Source organism: Triturus cristatus, chromosome 4_2 (genome assembly GCF_964204655.1).
Source record: "Triturus cristatus chromosome 4_2, aTriCri1.1, whole genome shotgun sequence".
Lineage (NCBI taxonomy): Eukaryota > Metazoa > Chordata > Amphibia > Caudata > Salamandridae > Triturus > Triturus cristatus.
The window spans coordinates 826,489,409-826,515,024 of record NC_140586.1 but is presented as its reverse complement, the minus strand read 5'-3'; the positions used below and the strand labels follow the sequence as shown (position 1 = coordinate 826,515,024).

Genomic DNA, 25,616 nt, shown 5'->3' with positions numbered 1-25,616 from the left:
ACCCTCCCCATGGGGTTGAGGGGCAAGGAATGCCACCGCTGGAGATGTGCCCTGGCTCGCTTCACCAGAGGAGTGACGTTGAGGGCCCAGCTGAGTTCGGGCAGTAGGATAACCCAAATCCCCAGGAATTTGAAAGATTGACGGCGCAGAGGTATGGTAGACTGCCAATCAAAGCATTCCCGGGAGAGGTGCAGGGGGACCAGGACCGACTTATCGGGATTCAAACGGAGGCCAGAGGCCTGTTCGAAGGATCACAAGATACGAAGACAATGGGGACCCGACTGGGCAGGTTCTGCCAGATAGATAAGAACGTCGTCTGCATAGAGGGCAATTTTGTCTGGCTCGACGCTGGGCCATTCCCATCCCCGCATCCGGTCGCAGGACCGCATCAAGGACGCCAGTGGCTCCATCACTAAAGCAAAAAGCAGGGGGGAAAGGGGGCAACCCTGCCTCGTTCCCCTGCAGACCGGGAAGGGCTCCGACAGGACCGCGTTGACTAGGACCCGAGCCCGCGGGAGGGCATACAGGACCTTCACCATGGCCCGAAAGCGAAGGCCAAGTCCCATCGCCTCAAAAACATCGTGAAGGAAGCCCCAATCCACAGAGTCGAAGGCCTTCTCGAAGTCTACCAGGAGTAGCGCGAGGTAAGGAGTGAGGAGGTGGCGGCGAGCCAAGGCGGAATGCAGCCTACGGAGACAATGTCGGGTGCCACGGGAAGGCATGAACCCACACTGATCAGGGTGGACCAACGTAGACAGATGGGGCCTGAGCCACTGGGCAAGGATGGTGGCAAACAGTTTAACCTCAGTATTAATGAGGGAGATAGGGCGATAATCCGCGCACTGCGGCGAAGGGGGCTGGGACTTTGGAATGACCACAATAGTGGCGATATCCGTTTCTTGGGGAAAGGAGCCCTTCTCCACGGCCTCCTGAAATAACGCGTCTAAATGAGGGAGGAAAACGTCCTGGTAGTGGGCGTAATACTCCTGGGGGAGGCCAACAGGGCCCGGAGTTTTGCCAGAGAAGACAAGAGCGATAGCATCTCCAATTTCTTTGCGGGAAATAGGACGGTCCAGGTCAGTTTGGACGGTGGCGTCTAGCCGCGGAAGGCGGCCGCCCTCACCGTCCATCAGAGCTGCCAGGGAGAGGGTCGGGGTCCAGGCCCCTTGAAGCCTGCGGTAGTGGGTAGCAAAGGCCTGCGCCATCTCCAGTGGGGCACGGCACGGTGAACCCCCCGGCGTCACTATCTCAGGGATGAGACTATTCGCTCTGGGATACGTTGCCAGATGGTGAAGGAGCGCGCCGTTCTTGTCGCCCCCATCCATATACTCTGGCCACAGAGGAGCGCCAAAGGAGTTTAGCCGCCTCCAGCGATAGCTGTTTAATCTCCGCCCGAAGGCGGGCCAGAAGTCTCACGTCGGAACCATCCGGGGATCGGGTCTCAGTTCGTTCGAGGCGCAGGGTCTGCGCCTCCCGTGAGGTAATCTGCTCCAGCTGGGCTTGGCGTTGGAGCTTGAGGCGTCCCTTGGCGACCCCCCTTAATCGTGGCCTTGCCCGCCTCCCAGAGGGTACCCGGAGAGGACACAGAGCCTTCGTTGGAGAGAAAGTATTGCTTAAACTCCACCCCCACTGCCGCCCGAAAGTGTTTGTCCTGAAGAAACCAGGCATTCAACCTCCATGTTTGCGGGGCAAAGGCGGGAGGGGGCCCGCACTAATCAGCACCGGCGCGTGATATACCTAGCGGAAGAAGCGGGACATCCTCAATCAGAAGACAGCCGGTCGACGGAACAAAGATGGCGTCAATGCTTGCCTGTGTACGGTGCGCCGCCGAGGTGTGGGTGAAGCGTGCGGATGCCACAGCCGCCAGGCGTCGCACAGACCGAGAGAGGCAGACCATGACCGCGGCTGCTTGGCCTGGATGGTTCTACTTGAGGATGGGGGGGCCTGTCGTATCTAGATCCGGTGACAAGACCGCATTAAAGTCGCCCCCAAGGAATGTTGGGCCAGAGGGCAATGAAGTCAATAGCTCTACAGATTTAGCCAGAGTCTTTGTCAGCATCGGGGGTGGGGGGGGGAGTAAAGGGACACCAGGTTAAGCGGGTTGCCATTGATTGTGCCACTAACAGCCGCGAGGGTGCCCTGGGCGTCAAGGGTCTTGTGAACGGTCACTAAAGGAAGGGGGCGACATACTAGAATTGCCACTCCCCGGGAACCCCGAGCGAACCCCGAGTGCCACACTCTGTTCTATCCGTACCGCGCCAGAAAGGGACAGCGATTACCCAACAAGTGGGTTTCTTATAGAAATAAAATGTCCGCCCCTATGCGTTGCACATACTTAAGGACAGCCATGCGTTTAAGGCGATCCAGGAGCCCATTAACATTCCAAGACCTGATACGCAGGGGGGCAGTCACTAACGGCGTATCGGACATGGTATGTGAATTGCCGAAGGAGCTACAGGCCGGACGGGGGAGATCCAGTCAATCGGTTGCGTCAGGTGGAAGAGAAGGTGCTGCATGGGTGCAAATGAGTACAAACTAAGAAACATGTAGAGACAGAAAACTGAGAAGAACACTCGGGACAACGGTCCCGCCCCCCTACCCCACCCCCTCCCTACACTTCAAAAACAGAAGCATCTGTTGCCCAAATAACAAACTTAAGAGTGAACACCCAAACTAAAACGCTTGGTAAGCGGGAAACTTGGAGGACCACGCCTCATTGCAGGATAAGCTAGTACGAACCATCAGAGAGTAAATACAATACAAGTAAACTAAACATGTCCTCCGGCTGCGGAGCAAGGCCCAGCAGGCAGAGACGAGTTCAAACTGGGTCTTTCAGAAGCATTGGGCTGCGGGAGAGGTCTGTGTCCGGGGGGGACCTGCAAGGATGGACAGGGCGAAGTGGCCCCAGCTGCCAATTGGCCAGATGGTCCAGGGCGCATCGCGTCAGAGAGCAACACCGGTTGAAGGGGGGTGCCGGGTGAAGAGTTTGAACGCGTCCGTCTCCGTCCATGGCGCTTGCGGGAGCGGCTCCGCTGGGGCTGAAGAGCGGGAGGCAAAGGGTGAGTTGAAGCATCTCTGGCCTCTTCCTGTCGCGGGCGCGGTCATCAGTGTGCCGCGGGTGTTTCTCCGTCGCCCAGGCCCATGCTTCCGCCGGACTGTCGAAAAACAAGGTCTTATTGTCAAACACCACCCGCAGGCGTGCCGGGAAGAGAAGACGATATTGAAGATTGAGTTCCCTCAGCCTTTGTTTCACCTCATCAAAGGAACGACGCTGACCCTGAACCTCGCGGGTGTAATCCGGGAAGATCATGATGGTGCGGTTTTCATACAGGAGTTTTTGCTGCTTGCGGGCTTCCGATAGGATGACGTCGGGGTCCTTGAAGTTCAGGACCCGCAATATGATAGGCCGGGGAGCCCCACCCGGGGGAGGCCGCGGGGCCAGGGACCGGTGGGCCCGCTCAATCAAAAAAACAGGGAGAGAGCGAGCCCTCGGGGACCCAGGATCTAAGCCATTTCTTGAGGAAGTCCACCGTGCGGCCCTGCCCGCCCCCTCCGGGAACCCCACTAGTCGAAGGTTGTTGCGCCGGGAACTGTTCTCCGCATCCTCCGCCCGGCGGTGCAGTTCCTGAGCCTGGGCTTGGAGACGAGTGACCTGCCCCTTGAGTTGCTGGACGTCCTCCTCAACGGTGGAGATGCAAGATTCGGCTTCCCTGATACGGGCGTTGGCATTACGGAGGTCCAGCCGGTTACGGGTCACGTCAACGCGCACCTCGGCGATCTTCCCCTCCACCGAGGTTTGCAAAGCATGGATGGCTTGCAGGATGGTTGACAACTCAACTGAGGGTGGCGGCTCCTGCTCCGACGCCCCCCCGGAAGCACCCGCCTCCAAGGTGGTGAAACGGTCCATTTTGGTCTGAGTGGTGGGGGCCTTGGAGGACCTATCTGCCCTGCCCATGATGTCACCCCCGAGAGCCCAAGCGCCCGGGCCCCCTACAAGGAAGTTCCACAGTAAGCGACCCCCGCACCTCCGTGGGCGGCCCGAAGACAGGCAGGCAGGACAGTCTGTGTCAAAGCCCTGGTCAGTCCAGGTCTCTGTCCGCGAGAGCGCCTCGGGGAAGGCCCTCACTGCTCAACGTTGGAATTATGGGCCACCGAGCCTGCCTAAATAGCCGGACAGGGACCGCCCGGAAGAAGCAGCCAAGGGTCTCAACAGGAGGGCTGCAGGCGAGAAGGTGTCCCCAGGGGTACTGGAAGGGCAAGAAAGCCCACTAGATGCAGCAAAAGGCCAAGGCAGGGCCCCTGGATATCATAGGATCCACCACAGGCACCCCGCCGCGCGATTCCGCGGCCGAATTGGGGGTCCCAGGACCGCCTGGCCCACGAGTTTGGGATCAGGGCCCGTCCACTCGATAACCAGCCGTGCACCCCTTGAGCGGGATAGACCAAACCAGGCGACGCGGGGAACCACACAGGGCTGGCTCCCCTCCAGTGGCGGTTACTCGTGCACGCGGGGGGCCCTAAATCTACTGTCCCGGACCCCACCGCCACCAGGACTCAGCCGCCGATCTACAGGACAAACCCCAGGACACCAAACAAAAACACAAAGCCTCTCCACTCTCTGTCGCCGCCACTCCTGCCGTCCGATATTGCGGCTGCTCCCCGGGGCAGGTCACACAGAAAAACAGGCGTGGTCAGGACCGAGGACTCCAGATGTCACCTCCCCGGGTGGGCCAGGCACTGGAGGCGACAACTACCCCAGCAGGGGGAGAGAGACAAGGGGCCGCCCACTCCGCGGATCTGCACAGTTCCCGCCGCCCGATATGGCGGCTGCCTCCACTACCGCCTCCCAGGCGGTATCCAAGGGGGAGAGCTGCAGGCGCGGCTCCGGCGCCTCACACCGCGGCCCAGCTTTGTCCCATCAGCGTTGCAGCAACACGCCCGGGAGGCAGCGCGGGTCCGCCTCCCCTCCCGGGACCGCCCAGCACCACAGGCAGTGCAGCCACCACGCGATGACGGCCGCGCACACAGCAGCAAGTGCGGCGGAGTGTATGGATGCCCCCCCGCCCGAGCCCGCAGCCAGCGCAGACCCGAGGGGCAGCTATCGTCCTGGTTAACTCCAGTGGGCGGCGGACCTCAGAGGTCTCGTTGCTTGGTTCCGGACCCCGGGATGCCCCACCAGATCACTCAGCCAGGTAAGGAGAGGGGGGGATCCAGCTCCGATGGCTCTATATGGGCAAAAAATGCGAGCGGATGGTGGAGGGGTCCCAGAGCACTCTTAGAGTGCGCCCACCATCTTGCTCGGCTAGCCACGCCCCCCTTTCCTCAATATTATTATTGCAGCTAGACCTTCTGGATCGCTATCATACCCAGAACTGCCAAGAATCTTTAAAGATATACTTCACTCAACATGTGTGGCAGAGATAGCCAGATGCCCATTCAACAAGTCCCTGGAAAAAGGTACATTACCATCTAAACTCAAAACCTCCTAGATCAGGCCTCTCCTAGAAAAGAAAAACCTGTGTTAACAAAAGTTGTCTTTGTGCCTAAACCATATTTTAGTAGCACTCGTTTCCTTCTCTATGCGAATATATTACCACCAGTGGATTCAATGTAAGCTTCAAACCTTTCCTTTCACTGGTCCCATTCTGATTCTTCTGGTGCAGCCAAAAACACATTGGTTGTTGTTGCTTCTTCCATGTTGGTTAAATGTATATTCTAACAAGAGGGTTGTAGATTTGCTTCTCCCTGTGTATTCCTTCTTTTATGATCAACTGTTCACTTTTACATCTGTGTTAGAATCTCTATCATTGTACAGTTGTAATATTCAATTTCTTGATTTCATGTAAAAAAAATTCCTTTGCTTGAATTCGTCAAATTTGGCGTTGCAGAATATGTCTTACAGTGTAGAGAAACACGTTCTTAATTGTCGCTGGGTAGTAGCAGGTCGGTATCAGTCAGGATTTGTAGAGCGCGGCTAATCACCCGCGAGGTTATATAGGCGTTCAGAACAAACCTGCTGGGGGTTTTGTTGAACAATCTGGTCTGGAGTCCTTTCCTGAATTCCAGGTTGGTGAAAGTACAGGCGGTGATTGATTTATGCTGGTCCTTCATTGTGAAGGGCCTTGTTGGTGTGGATCAGCATCTTAAATCGACATCTCTTATGAATGGGGAGCCAGTGAAGCTTCTTGAGGTAGGAGGTGGTGTGGGTCAGTTTGGGGAGGATGAGCCTGGCTGCTGAAAACTGAATAGGTTGTAGTCTCTTCAAGATATGTGTGGTGATTCCTATGTAGAGTATATTGCTGTAGTCCAGTCGGCTGGTAACTGGGACTTGAGTGACGATTCATCTGGTGTTGACTCGGAGCCATGACGATTTTACAGAGCAAGCAAAGAGTGAGAAAGCAGGCAGAAGAGACTGCATTGTTCTGTTTTTTCTTGGTGAGCTTGCTGTCCAGGGTGCAAGCGTGGTCTGTCTGAGTGTGTGTTGGCTCTTGTTCGGAAGGCTACCAGGAAGTGTTCCACAGGGGGGAGGTGTTCCCAAAGATCAGCAGTTAAGTTTTGTCCAAGTTGTAGGAGGTTGTTTTTCAACCAGTCAGCAATTCCCGTTCTGCAGCTGTGGAGGGATCTTAAGATAGTGATAGAATGAGCTGGGTGTCATCTGCTTATAATATGTTAATTCCGTGGGTTCTGACAATGTTGGTTAAGGGAGTCCCGTATATCTTGAACAGTTTGGGGCTAAGGGACGGTGCCAATGATCTTGGGTTCCAAGGTGAAAAGTGGTAGGTGAATTTTCTGGGTTTTACCGGTGAGGAAGGAGGTGATCAATTTTAGGGCATCTCCTTGGATTCCCATGTGGTGAAGCCTCTTCATAAGTGTGTGCTGGGATACAGTGTTGAATGCTGCTGAGAGGTCGAGGAAGATCAGGGCTACTGTTTCTCCCCTGTCTATCAGAGTTCTGATTTCGCCAGTAGCAGGGATCAGGTCTGTTTCGGTGCTGTGATTGGTGCGGAATCTGGATTGGGATGAGTCCAGAAGATTGTTTATCTCCAGATGTTTTGTGAGTTGCCGGTTGATGGCCTTTTCTAGGATTTTGGCCCAGAAAGGGAGCAGAGAGATGGAACAGTAGTTCTTGAGTTCGCTGGGGTCAGCAGGTGATTTCTTGAGAGGGGGTTTTACTTCTGTGTGTTTCCATAGTTCAGGAAAGATGGCCTTGGTTATGGATGAGTTGAAAATGGTGGTGAGCTCATTGCTGATCATTTTTCTCATGAGGTCGAAAATGTGATGGCAACAGGAGTCTGTGGGTGCTCCTAAGTGGTAGGAGTTCATGAAGGCTATGATGTTTTGTGTGGTGAGCTGGTCCCAGGCAGCGAGTAGGTGGTCGAAGTTTGCATCTGTTGCAGCGAGGAGGCGGAGGGTGTCGGCGGCGGTGGATTTCTGTTCAAAGTATGCTGTGGAAGAAGTCCGCCAATCTGTTGCAGAGTTCCTGAAAAGGGTTGATGATGTTTTCGTTTGGAGAACTCTGACAGTGCTGTGGTTAGAGCTGGCTTCGAGGCAGTCCGCTAGGACGCTCATTTTAGTCTTTTTCAGTAGTTGGTGGTATTGGTTGAGGGACGACTTGAAGGTGGCTCGGTCTGTGGTCTCCTTGCTGGTTCGGAATTTCCTTCCTAGTTGTTTGCAGTTGCGTTTCGTGATTCTCAGTTCCGTTGTGTATCAGGTCGAGAAATTCTTGACATCCTCCTCTAGGTTGGATGTGGTGTCAGAGTGGTAGGTGTTGAGGGAGTTGTTCCCCTAACTCTCTGTGCTTTACCGTACATCTTTCTGCACCAGAGCTGCTGGCATCAATCTGCACACTCTTAGAAGTGGGCTTGGTTCTTGAAGGCTGTCTGTAACTCAGTCTTTGCTGCACCTTCTGGTGCTGCTTCTGCTTAGTCCAGATGGGTGTTCTTTAACTCAGTGCTCGCTCATTGTTGGTGATAAATATGCTGGAGGCCGATGTAAGTGAAATAAAATAGGAGGAGGGGAACTGCTGGCAACTGACAATCCAAGACCTCTCGCGTCATCCCTTCCATCCGGAAAACGCAAAGGAAACGCCTCTAGCATACCACAATTAGTATCTTACATTTAGGAAAACATCTTGATTCTTGAAAGCCAAAGCTCTCCTTTTTTTAACTCAGTTGCAAGGGTCCTGCAAAGTGTAAGATATACCATAATAATTCAGAATTTCTTAAATGACATTAATATTTTTTGTAAGAATTAGCGGCTTGTGAAGAGATGTTCCTTTTTGTTGTCCTATATTTTGGGCTATTGTGAAGAAATACTCCTTTTTGTTGCCATTTACCTGATGATTGTAACAGGATTGGTGGTGTATCAGTTATTTCTGTTATGGGTAAATATTGCTGGTGAGTATTATATTCATGTAGACTTTCTTGCCTATCTGTTTGCTGATGAGGTTATGGCAGTTTAGGTCAATTGTGAGAATTGGGTGATTTTTTTCTTGTACTAAATAGGATTACATGGTTCCTTTCTTAAAGGCGGTAGCTTGGTGATGCTTTTTAGTGGTCTCCAGTTGACTTGGCCAGAAAAAAGCCAGGCCTGCACGGGTGATTATCAATGGCTTAGATTGTTGTTGGAAGTGAATTCAAGAATTTAGTGGCTTGGACCAGAATGATGTACCTCTTTTGATTTGCCTCTTGTAGGGCAGTAAAATTAGTTTGGTGCAAATCTGAAAAACAGTGTGTCAGGTCCCCACAAGACTTACCTTCTGCTTGTGGAGAGATCCAACGGGGATGACGTGGACAACCACCTCCTGCTCCCTTCTCTATCCAAAAAGATCGAATTACTAACCAGGCCGAAGAGGGGACCGGGGGAGGCAGCCAAGGGAAAGGTGAGGGCAATGTGAAGGAGGCTGTGATAGGGCACCCTCTGTGGTTCCTTAGGTCTTGTGTTGACACCACCTGAGGGCGAGAGTGGAGGAAGTAGTAACAGTTGCGCCAGACACAGGGAACAAACGCAACCAACACAAGACACAAGCACGACTTGGTCACCTGGGATGCAGTGCTTCCGTGAAGGCACGGGTAGATGGGAAGGAACCAGAGTCTCTTCTCTGCTCTAGGCAAATGGAAGAAGCAACACCATGCCTCTACGTGGGTCGTAGTACAAAGTATATGCGCTCCTGCGCTTGGTGTGGGCAAAAGGAAAGAGCGTGACTCCGTGCCGTCGCACGGGTCACGGTGCCAAAGGAAATGCGCTCCTGCGCTGGTGAGTAAAAGGTGGTGAGCGCGACCCCGTGCCTTTGCACGGGTCACGGTGCAAAGTAATGCGCTCCTACACTGGTGTGGGCAAAAGATAAGAGCGCGACTCCGTGCCGTCGCACGGGTCGCGGGGCCAAAGTAATGCGCTCCTGCGCTGGTGCCCAAGAGATGCGGCTCCGTGCACTCGCACGAGACTCGGAGACAAGGGAAGGCGCTCCTGCGCTGGTGGTGAACAGGACGCGACTCCGTGCCCTTGCACGAGTCGCGGGATGGGTTGAAGGCTGTGGGCGCCCTTGCGCGGTCCGGACAGCAAGTCCGGTTGCTGAGAGAGCCTTCGCGTACGCTCCTGCGTAGCTCAGGGTACAAATATGAAGCGCCGGTGTGGACGCCTTCGCGTCTTGTTATGCAGACCTCTCCGGAAGCGTCGGCCGGCAGGTGACGTCCGCTGCTTCCCTCTCCTAACGACTAGACGGCCAACCTGACTGGCGGACTGTAGCGGGAGGAGCATCGACACGCATTCAGAACACCTCACTTCCGATCAAGCAGGGAGCGAGGGAGAACATGACAGTGTCCTTGTTTGAGAGCGTATCTTAAGCTTCATCTGTTTGGAAACTGCTCGGTTTCCTTTTATATCTATATGGGTGACGGGTAATATTTTGGAGGAAGATCTTCAATCCACAGCAAGTCCATGAAGGACCTTCAGAAGAAGGAAAATGTGGTCATGTAGGCTCACTTCAAGACGTCTGGACTCCCTGCCTTGGGCTGTGACAATCATGCTTGCCCTGCTGTATCCGCACATAGCAGTACTGCAAGAGAGTCGGAATACGTCGGGGAACTGTTGGAAAGGGAGGCATGCCCCCATGGTAGTGAAGTGGTGGTGGGCACCCATGGGAGTAAAGAGGCAGTGAGCCACCTCGGGAGTAAAGAGGTGGTGAGATGACGACTCCGGACAGGAGGGAGCCTCGCCTACAGAGCCGTGTGTAGGAGAACGGCGTAGGCCACGTGCTGGATTTGGGCCTGGCTTACCTTGTGTTCAGCACCTGAGGTGAGATCTGACTGTCTTGCTGCAGGGCTGACCCAGGCGGCAGGGTACTTGTCCAGGACCACTGACCCGCTTTTCTGTTTGAGCTACCCTGGACAGTCCAGGGCTTCTCCATGCCTTTACGACTTATACAGTTTAGCCCGGCAATACTTCCTCAATAAAATACATGTAGAAGAACATGGACAATGGACTACGCTGCCTACACCTCCTGTACTCAATGAGGCTGTTGGCAAGAATAATGAACAACGAAAATAGGCAGGCATCCATTGCACCCCATTGGAGGAAGGACAGGAACCTTGTATACTCACAACAAACTATTCACCTTTTGTGAATTCTACTGCTGGCTATTTATGGGAAGACCCAAATGACCTGAATTATTGGTTGGAAACGTTCTCGAAGATATGACCCTGTCTAGAGTGCCCCTGGAACTAAGAGATGAAGTAGATGGTCCCTTATCAGTCCAAGATGTTAAGGAAGCTATAAGGGAGTTGCTGCCCGGTGAAACATTGCTACACTTTTAGTTGTTGATGGTGCTCCTATTGCTACAGGCCACATTGTTAGTGGATCGTAGATTTTCCAGATACCGCATGTTAGAATTTCAGTTTTTGATACATTCATTTTAAAGTAGTTTATCATCCATTGGTCAGTGGTTCTGAACCATCACCTCGATTTGAAACGTTAACGTTCTTTGTTTTATCCAGTTTAAGGATTATTTTATAGATGTAGTGATATAGGTGAAGGTGTTACTGGTGATGGTTGAGGAGGTAGTAATTGTGATGGTAATCCTTGTTGTGTTAGTAATAATGGTGATGGGTATCAATTGTGGCTGTAATGGTAGCAGTGGTGTTGGTAGTACCAGGAGTAGCTGAGGTGGTATAGTACTAGTTGTGGTAATGTAGTAGTGGGGGCGGTAGTCATGCTGGTGGTGACTTAATGGTGGTAATGGTAGTGGTGGTAATTAATAGCAGTGCACTGCATTTTCAAGTCCTAAAAGTTTGCACAGAAAGTGTCCATGTGGAAGGGGTGTGACGGAGCAGAAGCTGAAGGTGCTGTGAGCCACAATAACAAGACGGACAACATCAACCAGCCAGATTCGCTGTCAGCAGCAGGTCACAAGGAACGTGGAGTAAAGCAGACGTTCCGATATTGACACAGGCTTTTGCCTGCCAGTGGCTTTGCCACTGGATGCATAAGCAGATCGTAAGCAGCAAAATGCTAGCACTCGCACTGTCTGACAAGCCAGCTGTACCGCGGGCTAATAAAATCGTGACTGATTTAGTGAAGGACTTGGCCCCAAATTAAAAATGTAGCCTCTGAGTTTTAAATACCTGGGGGTGTAGGGAAGGGGGGAGAGAGATTTCCATGGTTCTGACGATAAGCTGGCAACTTAATCCATCCCCACTTATCACGTACGTTCGAAGGGAAATTCGTTCCCTGGAACACTTCCCATTAATACCATTGCAGAGTGGATGTATTTAAAATGGTGGCCCTACCGAAGCTCCTGTATGTTTTCCAGCACCACCCACACATTATACTCGATCTTTTCTTACAGAGTTAAATTCTTGGCTTGCCTATTCATATGGGAAGGGAAAGCTCCCAGAATTGCGCATAATAAATGTATTTTGTCATCTTACAAAGGTGGTCAGGGGATGGTGGATATCCAACTTTACTACTGGGTCTCCCCAATTTCAGTTCGAAATGACTGGCTCTGGGGTTATAGAGGCGACCCAACAATTCATGGTGAGCCCGAATTGTTCTCTGGCTTCCCTCTCTAGAACAATCTTTAGTGAACCAGAGATACCAAGCCAGCAGTAACTACCACCCACTAAAACCTCCCTATACTGCTGGCAGCAGGCACATAAATGGACTGGGTGGAGTGGAAACCTTACACACATCTTCGACTGGTAATAAGCTACAGAAGGTAGGAGGGCTTGAAGGCTTCCAACTGGGATTAGAATCTCCACCCTGGGACACACATGGGGCAGGGTCCTCACAGATCATGTGCAGCAGAGCTTACTGCAGAATTTGAAATACTCCGTTTTATAAACCGTTACAACTGCAACAGGCGCCAGCATCATATTTTTCCCTCCTTGTCTGATTTTGTTTCCTAGTGACAAAGAACTACAGAACTCATGGGAAAGCATGGAATTTAATGTCTATTCTGATCGTTGACTATAAATGGCCTGGATCGGTTTGCATCCCATGTTGAAACATGAGAGCGGGATGTGGGGCAACTATCTGGGAGGTAGAAGGAACCAAAGCATAACTGTCTCCACATTAAATAGCCATTTCAGCCCGATAGAGAATTATACATATTTAATACCTGCACAGGTACTGTTACCCTCCCTCCAGACTATGGCAAAGGGGTCGACTTAGCACCCCTATGTGCACACAGTGCAATGGTGAGAATTGAGATTGGTTTTGTGTGGTCTGGAGTTGACCAGTAATCCAAAAATATTGGAAGGAAGTCCTGTCTACTCTATTAAGGGTCTTGACGATACCGGTTGCTCCTGTACTCACATTATGCCTATGTATTAGCTGTAGGAGTTGGGGGTGAGTGGGATGGAACTGGACATAACCAAATACTAAAGCTACTATTAAGAATTGGATGTCTACTGCCAAAAAGAAGATTTAAGTCCACTCCAATAATTGTGATATAGAATATGCGTTGTGTATGTACACTTCACTTATTAAAAACAATTTTAAAAAATTATTTTTAGAAATGTGACTGACGTTGCCCTCAAGCCAATGTTTAAGGACACTGACCCAGTCCCCCTGCCATTGTATACTACCCTGTTGGCTGAACTAAAGTGTGAATGACGCTCCAGCAAAGTGGCTTTTCTGAAGGTGGCTTAGCCAATGTATGGAGTATTAATATGAAGTGCTTTTCAAGATTAGAGGAGGCTGGCAAGAGTTGTTCCTAGGTCAGACTTGAAAACTACTAGTCCTGGTCTCTGAATACTTGGGGCCTGATTAAGAGTTTCGCGCTGTGGGAGCGGACTGCAACTTTGGTGGCCAGCACTGCCAAACCCGTGTGCCCACCTTCCGCCAGATTAAGAGTTTCCTCGTGTCTGGTGGGATTTTTTTGGCGGTCCCACAGTAGTGCCTCTGAAAATGAACGCCATTTAAACGCCCCAAAAAGCTCCTGTGCGGCATGAACTGCAAAGTCCATGCCGTTCAGGTGCTGGGGTGCTTGCACACGAGGGTGACATGTTGTGCCCCCCTCTATGCATCCCCATGCAAATGGGCAAGAGGGGGCCCTATAAACCCCCTTTGTTTCAGGACTGCAAGCCTTTTCATGTGTCATATTGACACAATGAACATGTACAGAATCCATAACACATGCTTATGATCTATGTATTCCTGTGCAGTATCTGCAGCATATTCTCATGAAGCTCTGTAGCCACCATAACCGTAAGTTCTGAACCTTAAATATCACTGTCCATTGAAAAGCAAGCACTCTGGGATTACACGCTCTTACAAATGCCACAGTATGGAGTTTTATAAAAGTTCCACTACAAAAAGCCTTTTTGTACGATATGGGCAAAATCTACTTCAGTCGGTCTCCAGTACATAATCACTCCAAATATCATCCTAGCTAAGAATTTGTCATACTTTTGGAGATAATCCCCTAGTAGAGTTGCATACATGCAGCTAGTCTGGTCTTGTCCTTATAAACATACAACGTCACAAATAAATGCAAATGGGCCCATGACCAGGCCTTTCTTTTCGTTTTACTTGGTCACAAAAATAATTTTTAAAAAGAATACTTGAAGTGCTATTCTATTATCTGACTAGGCTGTGTGTGCAGTCGGATCACATCTCAACTTGAAAGGTTCACAAAATTGTGATGGGGTGGTCTTTCTACACTATTAACCTCTACGTGTAGTGTTTTGATGGCGTGGCGTGGGTGGCAGAAATGAAACACACTGTACAGATGTACAAAATAAACCCAATTACATCACTTTTTGTATCTGTCAGACTATTGTGCAGCATCAGGCCTAACGTGAAGGTGTTGTGTGACGTCTTTGGATACCTGTGAATAGAGAAACAGATAAGCATGCATTATTTCTTAATACAATTTCGAATCACTAGCCTAGGTCTTGCTGGCAGAATGTGGATGTGTCATACGTAAGGGTAATGTTAAAATGGGAAAGATTTTTAGGTGGATCTCTGCTGCACAAGGATATGAAAACAAAAGAAATATAATTTAATTGTGGTTCTCCTAAAATTGTTAAAACCCCAGTTTATGGCTTTGGTATGGGAGAAGCACCTTTTGAAGTTATTGAAGAAGCCCAAATAGCAAAGTTACCCCGTCTGCAAAGGAAGAACTGTATACTATACTTAACTAGTAGCTGTACTTTCGTCTTTCATTACTGCTTACCCTCCTTTCCAAAATACTATTGGTGGCTTTGCTTCAGTATTAATTAAATTTGTTCTTCACAGCCACAAGATTAAGGGGTTTCTGCTGGGAGAGCTCAGATATTTTTTTCTTATACATGTCCACTCCAACTGAGAAGTTGAATGTTGCCTGCAATATCTATAGCAGTAGCCTGTGGAAATTGAGCCGCCCATGCAGGAGCATGCATTACAATAATACTTCTGTACTAAATGCTTATTTCCGATCTTCTGAAGCTTCGTCAGCATCTTAAATATTCAGCTGTGAAACCAAGGGCCTCTCTTCTACAACCTTGCTCAAGTTGTCTGTCTCAGTATCTTCCCCCGCACACAAGAATTGCGGATCCTTGTTGACTGCGTCCATGTTCTCTGTGCTAATTTAGTTTACCACAGTCCTTGCCGTGTATGTTCTCTATCTGTGATATGGGTGCATTTTTATAAAACTCGATTGGTAAATGGAGATCTCATTTGCTTTAGTTGCCTGGGCTGCTGCAATGTCAGCTGTCTGCGTCCGATGTCTTTTTTCGTCCCTTTTAGTTAAGGAATTCTCACTTCACATGAGAAATCGGTAGGCACTGAGTAACAATGGCCATAGCTCCAGAGGTTAGACGGATTTATTTACTGGTAATCTTCTATTATTTGAACTGGATCACAACCAACTTCCCTTACGTTCTAGGAGCAACACTGTAGGCCACACATTACATCCACAGGCCTTTCCCAAGTAAGCCCTACTGTGTTCCGGGTACTCCTGTAAGATAAGTGGGGTACAAATCTCACCGTCACTTTGACACCACGTGTGAAGTAGCTGCAGTTCAAATGTGCAGATGCTGCAGTTCATTGTAATCGTGCTCGAAGGTGCACCTAAAGTGGTGGCAGCAGATTTTATGGCTTGACCTTCAAAGGATGCTTTGCTAACACCCTCAATTAGCGGAACCTTTCCATAAAAGAGAGTGGAAGTAGTGCAGGGCACACAATATATGTATTTAGTCAGGAAAGAGCTCACCCACCGATTTCCCGATCTACCTGTAGTTTTGACATAGAGGTCTTCAGCAGCAAGTTCATGTAGCCCATGCAGCAAATTACACACAATGACCCCCTGTATGTACATTTTAACAGTACAGCTCTTGCTAGAGTAAATCAATATAGGCTAAGTGGTTTTGTTCCTTTCTGTTCAGTCAGGCTTCTATGCAGCACCCAGTAAAAATGGGTCGATTTTCCCGCACCCTGTGACTGTAAATCCACGCACCAGGCATTGAACCCAGGCCCTGTGTGCAGCACCACCAGACCACCACACTGAGTTGGGCAAATCTCCAAATATGAGTCATTTTGCACTCATAACCTCCAGTATTGCATGGATCTGTAATTCTTGGGTGTAAACTGTATATAATATAATTATTTTTTTGATGAAATAGGGAGTTACAAACTAAGAGTCTGATTATGCGTTTGGCGGATGGTATACTTTGTCACAAATGTGACGGGTATCCTATCCGCCAAATTACAAGTTCCATAGGATATAATGGAATTGTAATTTGGCGGACGGGATATGCGTCCCGTTGTGACAGAGTAACCCTATCTGCCAAACTCTTAATCAGGCCCTTAGTTACAGGTGAAATCACACCAGTTCTTTTAAGCTATTTCACGATTTAAAGGCCGTTCGTTTGGGGACACATTCTACTAAGTTTCATCTGGCAAAATGTGTCCTTGGATAACTGTGTGTGCATTAATATCACATATGGTATTGCAGCATTACATTTAACACTGTTTCACTATTACTGGGCACTCAGTATGAAGGCCCAGGAATACTTACTGGGTGCCCTGATGTTTTTTCTCTATTCTGATACTGACCTATCACATGGTGTAAATGTTTTTCTGCCTGACTACCCACCTGGCTAACACTGGCTTAATGTGCTGTACTTGGCATCTTTGTCCTCAGCTAGGCTTCCTGGGCTAGGGTAATTGAAGCTTTAGGTGAAAGATATAGATGTGTGATTTTAAAATATATTTCTCACACAGTAACTACAGTGTCTCTGCTCGTGGTATTGAAAGAGACCCAAAATATGACAGTATGTATCTGTACATGCATTTATGCATAGGTCACTGAAGGACCAGAAATTAGACTAAACTAAATTAATGAAAATTTGACCATATTCTCATTTTTTGCATTCTAGCTAGGAGTTAAAAAAAGAATAGCTAGAGCCTAACATAATTATAATTAGATGTAGAAATTGTCTGATTATTTATAAAAACAGCAGTGAAAACAAATGGATGAAAGAAATGCAGTTCTAAAGGTTCTGCAGCATACAATCTTAAAACAAATGAAAACTGAACTTAACCTTAGTACTAGGCCTCCCATCACCATGCTGTTGGGCAAGGTGGAGAGTAAGAAATATAGCCTAGAAAGTGTATTTCAGGAGCTTCCCATCAGGGATGTGGAATTCCTATAGCCCGACGCCCAGGACATATTGTTTGGGGCCAAGGGCAGCAAGTTGTCATTTTAATTTATTTATTTGTGTTTTATAGAGCGCGAACTTGACCTGTTAGGGTATCAGAGCGCTTTACAGGATCAACAGGTTAAATACAAGAGACTTGGAAGGGGGGGTGGAAAACATATGGGATACAAACATGTAAAAACAATATACGAGAAAATAGAGGTCCCAGATCCTTGGATGGGATGCCCGGAGGTGCCGAGTGGATATCGTCCGGATAGTCCAAGGTGTGGCAGTAAACGGAAGAGGATCAGAAACACTGAGGTGATTGCACCGCAAGAGATTGAGAGGAATGTGCCCATTAGGATGGTTTTGGCCTCCTTTTTAAAGCGTGCCAGGGATGGAATCCTTCTCATGGCGGGCGGGAGTGAGTTCCATATTCTTGGTGCGGCCCCAGAGAAGTCCAGATTGTACCCTTTTTTGGAGGTTTTTTTCGCAAGCGTGCTGGTTGGAGCAAGCGGACCGGGAGTTTCTGGTTGCTCTGGATACCACGAGTTTTTGGGCAGGAAATGTATGGGAATTTGAGTATAGAGCCTTGTGAGTGATATAGGCCAGTTTGAGTTGGATTCAGGCCACATAAGGAAGCCAGTTCAGAGCTTTCGGGTGTGGTGAGATGTGGTCGAATTTCCTTGAACCTGTTAGTAGTCTGGCGGCCGCGTTGAGGTAGGCGTTTAATGGGGCTAGGGAAATCTTGGGTAAACCCGTGAGGGTAGAGCATCCATATTCCAGTCTAGAGATGACTAGTGACTGGACAGCCATTTTTAGGTCTGGAGTGTCAAGGAAGGGTTTCAGTTTTCGTAGGTAGTTCAGGTGAAATCTGGCTGATTTAGCCATTGAGTTGATGTGGTCACGCATGTTCAAACTGCAGTCTAGGGTTATTCCAAGGGATTCCACTATGGTTGGTGGGCAGTTCAAAGCTGTGATCGCCTTAATCTATTCCTGAATATCAGGGTTGGTTGTGGGTGGGGAGAGTAGGAGAAATTCTGGGGGTTTATTGCGTTGAGTTTGAGCTGGTTAGCGGTGGGCCAATGGACCATTTCAAGGTCTCATTCAAGGAAAGAATCTCATCAGGAGAAGAGATTTTGATGTAGATCTGGGTGTCGTCGGCATACATGTGATAGGAGATATTTGCGTTGTGTAGTACTTCAGCTAGCGGTTCAAGGTAAAGATTGAAGAGGGTAGGGGACAAGGTTGATCCTTGGGGGACTCCAACCGTGATCGGAGAGGGAGCGGACAGGTTACAGTTGATTAGGAATCTCTGTGAGCAGTTCTGAAGGAAGGACCTAAACCAATCCAGGACAGTGCCATCTAGATCCATCCGGAGTTTGAGATGTTCAAGGAGTTTTTCGTGGTTGACCGTATCGAAAGCCGGGGATAGATCTAGAAAGATTAGGAGACAGGTTTTGTCTTCGAGGGCTTGGGGGGCATCGTCCACGATGTGGAGAAGGGTGGTTTTAGTGCTATGTTCCGGCCTGAAACCGGATTGGAAGTCGTTTAGTAGATGGAAGTTGGGAATGTGTTGACTCAACTGCTGTTGCACACATTTCTCTAGAACTTTAGCTAGGAGTGGCATATTAGATATAGGTCTAAAGTTGTCAGGGCAAATGAGATCCATTGTAGGTTTTTTTTTTTAAGATGGGGAGGACTTGGCCGGCTTTCAGAGTCATGTATCGACCCCTGTAGAAGGGAGGCGTTGATTATTGCAGTCCAACTAGGAATGATAGATTGAGAGGCGGCAGCTAAGCAGTTAGAGGGGAGTGGGTCATTAAAGTGGTTGTTCGGGTTTAGGGAGGAAAGAATTTTCGAGACGGAGTGTTCATCATAAACTTTGAAATTGGTCCAGTGCGCTTGGTTTTTGGGTGAAGTCTGGGGGAGTAGAGCGGAGGCAGATCCGGAAGGGGTTGGGAGCCGGTGGCGAATCTAAGTTAGTTTCCTAGGGCAGTGATTTTGTCGGAGAAAAAGGAGCAGAATTCCTCGCCTGATATTAGGGATTTAGGGGTTTCTTTAAAGGTTTTAGCCAGTTTGTTGGATTGGTGTTTGACCATTTCAAAAAGCTTGTGAGGTCTGTTCTTGGTGTTCCCCAGTTCGTATCTGAAGAATTATTTTTTGGAGTTGAGGATGTTTCTGTTATAGGTGTTTCTTGACTGGTGGAGAAGTTTTAAATGTGCGGCTGAGGGGTGCTGTCTCCAAATTCTTTCTGCCTGCCGAAGTGCTCTCCTCTCGCCGTTGAGGGCTCCGTTGAACCATGGTTTCTGTCTTTGATTTAGGTTCTTTTTAGTTTTAGCGGAGCAAGATCATCAAGCATGTTAGATATAGTCGTGCAGTAATGATCATTGAGGTCATTGACCGTTGTGATATGAGGGTGGGGGGTTCAGACTTGCAGCAAGCAGCCAATTCTCCACGATCAAGGTTCTTGGTATCTCTGACCCAACATTTCGAATCACAGGTTGCGGTGCCCAAGACTTATGGGTGCCAGGTAGTAGGAAAGTGATAGCCTGGTGGTCAGACCAATCGCATGGATCTATAGAGATGAGCTTGACCATTGAGTCCTTAGCGATGATTCAGTCTAGAGTGGTGCCTTTCGAGTGCGTTGGGAGTGAGCAGGCTTGGGTAAGGTCTTGGTCGTCCAGGAATCCTTTGATGGCTTTGACCTGAGGGTCCTTGAGGTCGTTCCAGTGCAGATTGAAATCACCAAGGAAAATGTCTTTAGAATTAGGGGAAACCTTGGCTGTGATGATTTCCATGAGGTGGTCAGTGAAGGTGTCGTTCATGCCTGGCGGGTGGTAAAAGATGTGCATTCTTCACAGTTGGGTGGCGTTGCTGCATATGGAAAGTGCAAGGTATTCACAGGAGTCTGTGGAATTTGCCAGAAGTTCAGTGACAAGGAGGTTAGAGCGGTAGATGCAAGCAATGCCGCCCCCTTTTTTATTAGATTGCCTGTCCAGTCTTGCGATGTTGTAGTTGGGAGGGACTAGAAGGTCTAGGCAGGGAGATGAGGATTCATTGAGCCATGATTCCGTCAGGATTGCTAGGTCGAGATTTTGGCTCAGGATGAGATCAGCGATATCCGCGGCATGCTTAGCTGCTGAGAAGCAGTTAATTAGGAGGCCGGACAGAGGGGTGTCGGAGAGAGTGTTGTGAGTTGGGGTAGACAAGGGAACTAGCGTTAGGTTGCTATCAACCTCTCCACTTTTGTGGAGGGAAGCTTATCTGTGGGGGTTGATTGCAACCGTGCGGATAGTATGTTCGTCACTCACATCTGGTAGATTTGGGGTTACTGGGGCAGGGTTGTAAGTAAGGAGGATGGCTAAAATTTCCTCTTCTGTGAGGTCTAGTGAGCTTGGGGTTATAGGGGCACAGTTGTAAGTAAGGAGGGCTAGAATTTTCTCTTCCAATAGGTGGCAGGGCTGCTTACGAGAGCGTCTCAAGGGTAGCGGTAACGGGTGATGGGGGTGCTCGGTGACGGGGGTGGGGGGGTGGAGAGTAGAGTTCAGTGGGAACTTGAAATTAGAGAAGGAGAGTTCGGTGAGGTCAAGGAGGTTCTTTAGTTCCAGAATGGAGTTATGTATGCTCTGAGGTGCAGAGTTTCAATATCCATGTAAGAAGAAAGCTTGCGGACCGGAGGTCCATGGTGCGGGGGTGATTCTGTTGTGATGCGCGTGTACTGTGAAAGTGGGGCTAGGTCGACCTGTGTCATAGGTCCTTGGATGGGTTTTAGTATCCAAGGCAGTGGGAGGAGCTAGCGGGCAGGAGGACCAGGATTTGGGAACGAATCGGTGGGCAAGCGCTGGTGGCATGGTGATGGGGCTAGGTTGACCTGAGTCAAGAACCCTGAGAGGAGTAGTTAGTGAGTGACTAGGTGCGCTTGGCGGATTGGTCAAGGGATCGATGGGGCGGGTGTTTGCTACCCTGCAGGTGTCACTCATATGATTCACTATGTGGGTGGGGATGAGCACTGACTGGAGAAGAGTGGTGTCGGCCGGATCTCCTTGAGGAATCAGGGAGGTAGTGTAGGGGTGGGAGGGGAATCCCCAGGGTAATTATGGAAGATATATTCTCAAGAGCCGTTTAGGGTGGGGAGCGGCCAGGGTTGGGTTGGTCTGATCCGTGCCCTTGGAGGGGATGGGGGGGGCCCAGGCGGAGCTATGGGGGCTCAGATAAGACTAAGTGGGGGGCTATTGTCCTTACTCCTGGGGCTGCCTTGAGCGGGGTGTGGAAGGGGGGATCAGGTGGAGACAGTTGGTGTTGAGTGAGCAAGGTAGGATGCGGGTCGTGCACATGTTTTTTGAGGAGTGTGAAAAGGTCTGTGAATTTGTGGAGGTTTTTGGTTGTAGCTTGGACCAGGACGATGCTGTTTTTGTATTGGGTGATGGAGAGGTCAGCTCGCAAGATTGAGGAGGGCGCGATCGTGAGCTTAGTGCCGTACGGGATGTTCCTGGTTTTGTGCACGTTAAGGAGGTTTGAGATGGTTTTGCGCTATAGGGATGTTTTTTGGGAGTAGAAGATGAGGTCATTGAGGACTGTGCCCTTGTCTGTGCTAAATCGAAGTTTAGAGATCAGGGTCTCCGGGGTTTTTTTCAGGATGTAGTGTTTGAAGGTTTTCGCAGCAGTTTTGGAGAGATTAGGATGATAGACAAGTGTGTAGGAGTTGTCCCCTGTAGCAGTCAGGCAAGGCCCTACCATGCTGGTGAGGGTGGGTATATTTTAGGTTCAAGAGAGGCTGATGGAGGTTGCAGGTGAGGTCTAAGTGGTGCGGGTCACTACTCCCGGATGCCGTCAAGGAGGTCCGCAGTAGAGCAGGGCTCTGGCAGTGAGGGAGACTGCTGCGGCCTAGGCAAAAAGATGTCTACAGAGTAGCAGGGCTTTAACGTGCAGGGTGCGGGCATAAGAGTATATCAGACACTACTTCCGGTTGCCGTCAAGGAGGTCCGCAGAGGAGCAGGGCTCTGGCAGTGAGGGAAACTGCTCTCGCCTAGGGAAACAGACTTCCACAGAGTAGCAGGGCTTTAACGTGCAGGGTGCGGGCATAAGAGTATATCGAACATGAGCTGATGACTAGACCATAAATTGAGTTCAGGTGTAGTCAAAGCCCTTGACAGGACTGGCTGCAAGTGTACAACATTTTGTACTGCTTTAGTGTGCCTTGGTAGATTTTGGGGCCATGGTTGCTTATAAGGTTTGTCTGCCACGCGTGGAATAAATTCTATCTTCGTTAGCTAGATATGAGCAAGGCATAAGCATAATAAAGAGGGGGTACAGAGTGATTTTGAAATCTAACTGAAGTTTCAACCTTAGTAGTTCCATGGAGAAGCCGTAATTACCCTCTGCACCCTAGGTAAGCTCATCCCTGAAAGCACGCGTGCACCCCACTGCACTCACCTGATCAATAAGGTAAAATCCTTAGGGTGGTCACTGTTCGCGGTGTCTAGGAGTTGATGCTCACTACTGTCCTTTACCAGATGGAGCTGGTTTGAGAACAGTGAATATGTTCCAGAGAATGTATTGCGGAGAAGCTGACTATCTTCGCAGGAGGTGTCTAGGGATTGATGCTTATCACTCCCTTTACCAGATGGAGCGAGTCAGGTTTTATGGTCCTGGAAGAAAGCTTTCAACATTGAAAGGAGGCTTTGTAGCGAGAGAGTACTGTGATGCTGCTGTGAGAGTGTGCAATTTCCTGGACCTTGTCTGCAGCCTTTTCTAGCTGCACCTCGGATTTCTAGCAGAGAGAGTTTAGTGCACAGCAATATGAAGCTGTATCATTTCACAAGCCCACATTGGCCTGCTTATATGGACGTATAATTCCACGATGCATCGGGTGCTGCAGGTCTTTGGCCCGGCCCCCCCTCCCCCTCCCGGGAGGCTAGAGGAACACTGAGTGCCGAAGGCCATGCGGGTGAGGCTGCAGCGGGCCAAGAACAGTGGTTGTCCGCGCGGGGCGAGACTGCAGCGGGATGGGCCACGTCAGTGCCTCGGACCCCAAGGTACGTCAAGAACAGGCAAGCCGGGACACAGCGGGAGTCGGGACGCGCACCAGGAGTCACTTCTCTAGTGGACCCCGCCGATGGCCGTCCAACCACCGGACAACCGGGTATCCGTCCGGGCAGTGAGCTGGTGGGGGGGGGGGGGAATTACTCCCCAAGACTGGTCTCCTTTAAATACAGCTACACCGAGAGGGTTGCTGCATGGAGCGTCAGCATCCAGGATTCTCCAGTGAACACCCGGGGAGCTCGATCCTCTCATGGCAGGCAGGCCCCGGGTCAGACGATCCCACAGCGGGTAGCCGGAGTCCAGGTCGATCCAAGGCGCTGCAGTGCAGAGGGCTGCAAAATGGTGCCGGGAACCCAAATTGCGTTGATAAGCAGCATCCACCCTGTTGGCCCCAGGCGAGATGTCGGTCCACCGGGGCGGTGGGGAAGGAACTCACCAACCGAGTGTTGGCCTTTGGACTCTAACAGGTCCTCGGAGATGCGGCTCGTCGGCAGCAGGCATGTCATGTTGAGACAAGAAGGAACAACCCCCTACAGCACAAACCCTTTGTCTGCCGGTTTACAGTATCACATTATGGATCTGAGAAAGGCATTGCCTGCAGTTAAGGTAATATTTGTGTCCATGTGTTAATGCCTTTCAAACTTGTATTCATGGTTCATTAATGCAAAGCCTTTATATTAGGGTGAGCGCTCTAAGTAAATGTTATAGCTCGGATTGCACTGCTGACAGGTGTACCAGTATAAACATGTGTACACCTGTTTTGAAAGTTTAGCACTATGAAGCTATGAATAATGCTCCCAGAATGCTCTCTGATTAGATGCAAATATTTGAAGAAGCTTGAAAGCAAGATTGAAGTTTCTTTGCTTTCAAAATAAAACCTTCACAAAACAATGGAAGTAGGAAAACATTTTTTTTTTAGCTAAACTACTGTAAAATTTTAGGTACCATTTCTTTGCATAATTTAGAAAAATGTGTTGATGTATGCTAGCATTTCCCAAAAATATTCATAATGGAAAATCAGTGTAACCAGTTTCAATACGATTATGTGAAACCTAAAATAAACAAGCACTGGCCAAGCCAGTAGGTCTGAAATTGCTGGTCACCCTATTGATTTTGTCAATGCGTTTCTTGTTTTGGCATCGTTTTTGTAAAATCTTATAGGTGTGGGAGCTGCCGGGCCCTCACCATTACAACAAACATTGGCAAAAGCAAACCTGGTTTTTGGTCTCAAAAAGCACACATTTCCAGAGTAGTTCCTGGCTCTAAACAAAACTACTTTGTCTGCCAATATGCTCCTTGTGAAAGAGCAGAATACTGTCACTCACAGTGAAGCCTGCCAATAGATGGCGAGAGAGAGAGAGAACACAGCAAGAACACTTTGACGTTAGTTTGGTATCCGTGTTTTTACTCTTTTTGTTTTTTTTCTTACAAGAATAAATGTATATGGCTCACATAAACAATTTTATATCAGCAATATGAGAAAGGTGACTCTCGTGAATGAGTGAGTGCAATTGAGTGACAAAGTAAAGTCATAGGTGAGCTATATACATGATAAAAACAAGTGACATAAATAAATCCTATTTGATAAGAGGCTTCTGACCCTTTATATGATTATATTGCATGTATTCCTAAAACCCTAAGTGATGTTTATGGCCTTGGGTCAAGAAAACTGCTAGGACATGAACAGAGCAGTTTTCTTGCTGTGTTCCATCATTTATTATTTAACCTCTAGGATTAATTACTTGTTGAATTTGAAATTGATATATCTGGTGTTCTGTATTAATTATCTAAAGCTAAGCAAGTATGCCACCCAACAGAACCAACTGTAGATTATACTATGAACACCCAGGTTCTAAGGGACACATGGTTACCCCATTATCTTTACTGATAGGTATATAATACTTTGGAGTGAGGTCCGTTATAAAGTTGTGGCAAAGTTGTGGAGTTGTGGACACCATTGGTGCCACAGGCAAAACATAACACAACAACAAGTTCAGTTATAAAGCAGGGGGGCTACACAACATTGGATAGGCATATGGATGGTAAAGACAGTCTAAAGTGCAATAGAAAGGATACTGGTTTGGGCAATACTGGTGGCTTTGGCTCGTTAGACGCATACACATTTTCAAACCGGAGGCAAGGCCAGGCTAGCTGAGAGAACTGCATGGGGATATATGGCACATGAATTCCATATTGGAAATGGCAAGCAATTAAAATTCAAGATCCAAGGCTTTACATGTCTTCAACATGCATCACTTTTCATGTACACTGGAGTCCCACTGGTTCTATGTTCATGCACCTGGTCTGAATTGTGCTTGTGTCATGTTATGAATAAGAATATTGACAGTCTTAGCGTACATAGCAAGCTGAATTTCAAGGAGTGAAGGAAGTTAGCTTCGGTTTTGCATTTTATTTTGGCCATCAGTACATGCAGGGGTCCATAGTACATACCGC

General features: G+C 49.1%; 1 protein-coding gene across 3 annotated transcripts in view; it reads left to right on the top strand.

Moving 5' to 3' along the window:
• The window catches only part of ERI3 (ERI1 exoribonuclease family member 3), a 1,537,399-nt gene that overhangs the window by 42,255 nt on the left and 1,469,528 nt on the right, over positions 1-25,616 (top strand). The gene's annotated exons all lie outside the window — the stretch shown is intronic.